We start from the raw sequence: 6197 nt of genomic DNA, 5'->3' as shown, positions 1-6197 counted from the left end.
CACACACACACACACACACACACACACACACACACACACACACACACTGGAATATTAGCCATCAAAAGGAAAGAAATCTTGCCATTTGCAGTGAGGTGGATGGAACTAGAGGTTATTATGCTAAGTGAAATAAGTCAGTCAGAGGAAGACAATTGTCATATGATTTCACTCTTAAGTCAAATTTAAGAAAAAAACAGATGAACCTAAGGGAGTGGTAAGAAAAGTAAAATAAGATAAAAACAGGGAGGCAAACCATAAGAGACTCTTAACTATAGGAAACAAACTGAGAGTTGCTGGAGGGGAGGTAAGTGGGGGATGCGGTAACTCGGTGATTGGCATTAAGGAGGGCATTTGATGGAATGAGCACTGGGTATTATATATGCAATTGATGAATCACTAAATTCTACCCCCAAAACTAATAATACATTATATGTTAACTAAATTGAATTTAAATTTAAAAAATTTTTTAAGTATTGCTTGCATGTATAAATTGGATTCTATTTCATATTCTGAAAGGGACACAGGATAAAAATGTAAAGTATTTTTAAATTATTTAAGGTCTTTTGAATATCTTCCTTGAATACAACTCCTTGCAACAATAGGACCGTATAGGTTCAGTATTTATAATGATTACCTTTTGGGGACTTTTCCATGATAATGGAACTATACACTCATATTCAACACTACCTAAATCTAACCATGCCTTAAATCTGAGCCAAGAAATGTCCATTTCTGGCATTCAGATTGTTAGAAAAATCACACAAAGAAATCGAGATGAATACGGCATGAGCTGTAATAGTGTTTGAAATAGTCTCTCAAAGGGAGAGAGATATGAATAAAGAGCTGAATTCTTTCCCTTAGAATCACTGGATGCAGTGACCTTCAAGAGACAGTATTTCAAATGGAAAATTGAAACTGTGCTTGCTGAGCAGTTTCTAAATAAAGTTTCCTGTGGTAAATCCCATAGGAGGGTGGCCACATGGGGCTGTATGTACATATGTGTTGTCTAACACAGTGTTTTTTACCTTTTATTTTTTTTAATGTAAAACTCGTGTTTTTGTAAATGAAAAGATTCACGTAATGTAAATGTAAAACTTATAAAAGCTTTTTGTAGAAAAGTTGCAATAATGATACAGGGAATTCCCATATACCTCAAGCTGCTGCTGCTGCTGCTGCTGTTGTTGTTGTTGTTAAACCATTTGAAAATAAATGGCAGATATCAAGGCCCTTTATTCCTAACTATTTAATTATGATGCAAATTTTTAAAAGAAAGTTCAATTGCTTCTAGATAGGTAAGACACATACATGAGCAATTCACTAGAGGTAGGAAGATCTAGCACACACCAGATCTGAAGGTGGCTCAGGATTTTGCTGAGGTGATAAAGTGGGTCCCAAAGGAGGAAGATTAAACTATGGAATAAATACGCTAAAGAAATGTTAGAGAAATGGAATGTTTAGATTTCTTTAAGTTTTCCTTTTCATATATGACCTCTGTTTTTTCCGAAGTTACTTTCTCTGTTGATTTTGGTCCTCTGTCTTTCATATTATTTATAATTGTATTTCCTCAAATGCGTGGTGATCCTTGGTTGATTACTTGTATTTAAGATTTGAATACTAGGAAGCTGATTAGAAGTTCTGTGCATGTGGATGGGATTTAGAGACTAACTTACTCTGTAGGGTATTCTGATTGCTCCATTTTGGGAAGCAACTCCCCATGTCGGTATCTTTTAGTCTTTTCTGTTGGGGTGATCAGATTCTTCACAAAGAGTTGTCCAAACTTTGCCCTGTAGTAAATCTAAATAGCAATAATCTCAGAGACTGGGTTGAGGTAGGTATCAATATTGAGTATGTAAACTTTCATATAAACGAGTTATACTATTTTAAGTGTAGTACTTCTCACTTCAATTGTGCCTGAATCCCCTGCTCCAGAAATTGTTTTACCTTCTCTGAAGAATGACTCTCCAATCTTTAGCCAAGATGGAAGAAAGAAAGTTGGCTGGCTGTGCTCAGTGGGGTGGGGAATCTAGGGATCTAACTGATTTTAGATAAAATTTAGACAATCAATCCTTGGTTTTTATCATCATCTTCATTCCCATATTCAGAGGTACTCAGTGCTGTCAATTCCTGACTTTTTGGGGGGCTTCTCAGAGTGAACTGGATTACTTTTCAGTTTTCTCCATTGCTTGGGATTTAGGTGTGCGAAGTCAGTTTCACTGTTTCCTTCTTCCAAAATTATGTTGCAGTTATTTGTCACCCTCTCTAGATCCTAGTAGACTTATACCTTCATAATATCCCATTACTGTCATTTTTGTGAGTTTTCTGGACTATTTGGCCCACCATCTCTAACTGAATTTTCCAGATTCTATCATTTTTCAATCATTCTGAGTGACATCTGTCCCCTTTCAAGACCTACTAAAATTGGGAGTTTATGGCAGAAGTGCAAAGAACTTGGGATTAAAGTGTAGAAGGAGTTATGGAGGGGAGAAGTGTAGACATTTCTCCAGTGGGAAACTCAGGCTCCACATGTTGAACAGGATGCATTGAATTCATTAGGGATGTTTTCAAGCTCTTCAAAGTTTTAGTTCATTACTGACACTAGCACAATCAGAGCTATATTTAGTTGCATTCTATATACATTCTCCATGAGTTAATTAGTGTATACCATACTTAGCCTGAGGCAGTTTCTAATGTGCCAAGCCTGGAGGCTGCTGGAGGAGAGGGTAGGGGAAATCCTGACAGGGTAGGGAAAGTAAATCTTGCTATCAGTGATTACTCATTACTTATATACATACATACCACCTCTTCTTTATCCATTCATCAGTTAGTGAACATTTGAGCTGTTTCCATAATTTGGCTATTGTAGATAATGCTGCTATAAACATTGAGGTACATGTATCCATTCAAATTAGTATTTGTGTATTCTTTAGATAAATACCCAGTAGTGCAATTGCTGGATCATAGGGTAATTCTATTTTTAACTTTTTGAGAAATCTCCATACTGTATTCCAGAGTGGCTACACCAGTTTGCATTACCACCAACAGTACAAAAGGATTCCCCTTTTTCCACATGCTTGCCAACACTTGTTTCTTGTGTTGTTGATTTTGGCCATTCTGACAGGCGTGAGTTGATATTTCTTTTCTTTTTTTTAATATTTTTATTTATTTATTTGACAGCAAGAGAGAGAGCAAGAGAGGGAACACAAGCAGGAAGAGTGGTAGAGGGAGAAGCAGGCTTCCTGCTGAGCAGGGAGCCCAATGTGGGGCTTGATCCCAGGACCCTGGGATCATGACCTGAGCTGAAAGCAGACGCTTAATGACTGAGCCACTCAGGGGCCCTGTGAGGTGATATTTCATTGTAGTTTTGATTTGTATTTCCCTGATGGCAAGTGATAAAAGAGCATCTTTTCATGGGTCTGTTGACTACTTGTATGTCTTCTTTGGGAAAATATCCATTCATGCTTTCTGCCCATTTTTTAATTAGATCATTCATTTTTGTAGGTGCTGAGTTTTCTAAGTTCTTTATATATTTTTGATACTAACCCTTTACCAGATATATCATTTGCAAATATCTTCTCCCATTCTGTAGGTTGTCTTTCAGTTTTGTTGATTATTTCCTTCACTGTGCAGAACTTTTTTATTTGGGCAAAGTCCCAATAGTTTATTTTTGCTTTGTTTCCCTTGCCTCAGGAAGACATATCTAATAAGTTACTACGGCCAATGTTGTTCTTCTCTAGGATTTTAATGATTTCCTGTCTTACATTTAGGTCTTTAATCCATTTTGTATTTATATTTGTGTATGGTGTAGGAAAGTGGTCCAGTTTCATTCTTTTGCTTGTTCTGTCCAGTTTTCCCAACATCATTTATTGAAGAGACTTTTTCCCATTGAATATTCCTTCTTGCTTTGTTGAAGATTAATTGACCATATAGTTGTGAGTTTATATCTGAGTTTTCTATTCTGTTCCATTGAACTATGTGTCTATTTTTCTGCCAGTACTATACTGTCTTGATCACAACAGCTTTGTAATATAACTTGAAATCTGGAAGTGTTTTGCCTCCAGGTTTGCTTTTCTTTTTCAAGGTTGCTTTGTATATTCAGAGTCTTTGTGGTTCCACACAAATTTTAGGATTGCTAGTTCTAGTTCTGTGAAAAATACTGTTGGTGTTTTGATAGGGATTATATAAAATATAATTAGATGTAGCAGATTGCTTAGGGTAGTATAGACATTTTAGCCATATTTGTTCTTCCAATCCATGAGCACGGAATGTATTTCCATTTCTTTGTGTCCTCTTCAATTTCTTACCTCTGCATTCTATAGTTTTCAGAGTACAGGTTTCTCACCTCTTTCGTTAGGTTTATTCCTAAGTATCTTATGGGTTTTGGTACAATTGTAAATGGGATTGATGACTTGATTTCTATTTCTGCTGCTTCATTATTGTTTACAGAAATGCAACAGATTTCTGTACATTTATTTTGTATCCTGCAACTTTACTGAATTCATTTATCAGTTCTAGCAGGTTTTTGGTGGAGTCTTTTGGGTTTTCTGTATAGAGTATCATGTCTTCTGCAAATAGTGACAGTTTTACTTCTTCCTTGCTGATTTGGATTCCTTTTATTTCTTTTTGTTGTCTGATTGGAGGCTACGCTTTCCAGTACTATGTTAAATAACAGTGGTGAGAGTGGACATCCCTGTCTTGTTCCTGACCATAGAGGAAAAGCTCTCAGTTTTTTTCCCATTGAGGATGATATTAACTGTGGGGTTTTTGTGGATGGCCTTTATTATTTTGAGGTATGTTCCCTCTAACCCTACTTTGTTGAGGGTTCTTATCATGAACAGATGTTGTACTTTGTCAAATGCTTTTTCTGCATCTATTGAAAAGATCATGTGGTTCTTTTCTTTTATTATTGTGTTGTATCATGTTGATCAATTTGCAAATATTGAACCCCCTTGCAACCTAGGAATAAATCCCACTTGATTATGATGAATGATTCTTTTAATGTATTGTTGGATTCAGTTTCCTAGTATTTTACTAAGAATTTTTGCATCCATGTTTGGCCTGGAGTTCTCTTTCTTAGTGGAGTCTTTATCTAGTTTTGGTATCAAGGTAATGCTGGCCTTATAGAACAAATTTGGAAGTTTTCCTTTCGTTTTGATTTTTTGAAATAGTTTGAGAAGAATAGGTATTAACTCTTCTTTAAATGTTTGGTAGACTTCCCCTATGAAGACTTCTGGCCCTGGACGTTCGTTTGTTGGGAGATTTTTGATTACTGACTGAATTTCTTTGGTGGTTATCGGTCTATTCAAGTTTTTTATTTCTTCCTGTTTCAGTTTTGGTAGTTTATATGTTTCTAGGAATTTATCCATTTCTTCCAGGTTGTCCAATTTGTTGGCATATAGTTTTTCATAATATTCTCTTATAATTTTTTGTATTTCTGTGGTGTTGGTTGTTCTTTCTCCTCTCTCATTTGTGATTTTACTTATTTAGGTGCTTTCTCTTTTTTTTTTTTTTTTTTTTCCTTTTGTTAATTTTTTTTTTTTTTTTTAGTTTCTTCTATGATTTCCCAGTTGACCCATTCATTCTTTAGAATCATATTATTTAACTTTCATGTATTTGTGGTTTTTTCCAAATTTTTTCTTGTGGTTGATTTCTAGTTTCACAGCCTTATGGTCAGAAAAGATGCATGGTATGATCTCAATCTTTTTGTATTTGTTGAGGCCTGATTTGTGACCTAGTATGTGATCTATTCTGGAGAATGTCCCATGTGCACTTAAAAAGAATGTGTATTCTGCTGTTTTAGAATGCAATGTTCTGTGTAAATCTTTTAAGTCTATCTGGTCCAGTATGTTACTCAAAGTCATTTTTTCCTTGCTGATTTTCTGTTAGTAGATGATCTGTCCATCGATGTAAGTGGGGTGTTAAAGTCCTACTATTATGGTATTATTATGAATGAGTTCCTTTATGTTTGTTATTAACTGTTTTATATATTTGGGTGTTCCCATGCTGGGTGCATAAATATTTATAATTGTTAGTACTTCTTGTTGGATTGTCCCCTTTATTATGATACAATGCCCTTTTTCATCTCTTGTTATAGTCTTTGTTTTAAAGTCTAGTTTTTCTGATATAAGTATTGCTTCTGCAGCTTTCTTTTGACATCCACTTGTGTGATAAATGTTTCTCCATCCCCTCACTTCCAACTG

The sequence above is a fragment of the Callorhinus ursinus genome, unplaced genomic scaffold (assembly GCF_003265705.2).
Source record: "Callorhinus ursinus isolate GAN/ISIS: 27379988/994484 unplaced genomic scaffold, GSC_fseal_2.0 scaffold40, whole genome shotgun sequence".
Lineage (NCBI taxonomy): Eukaryota > Metazoa > Chordata > Mammalia > Carnivora > Otariidae > Callorhinus > Callorhinus ursinus.
The sequence above is the reverse complement of the archived record's forward strand: the minus strand, read 5'-3'. Positions refer to the sequence as shown.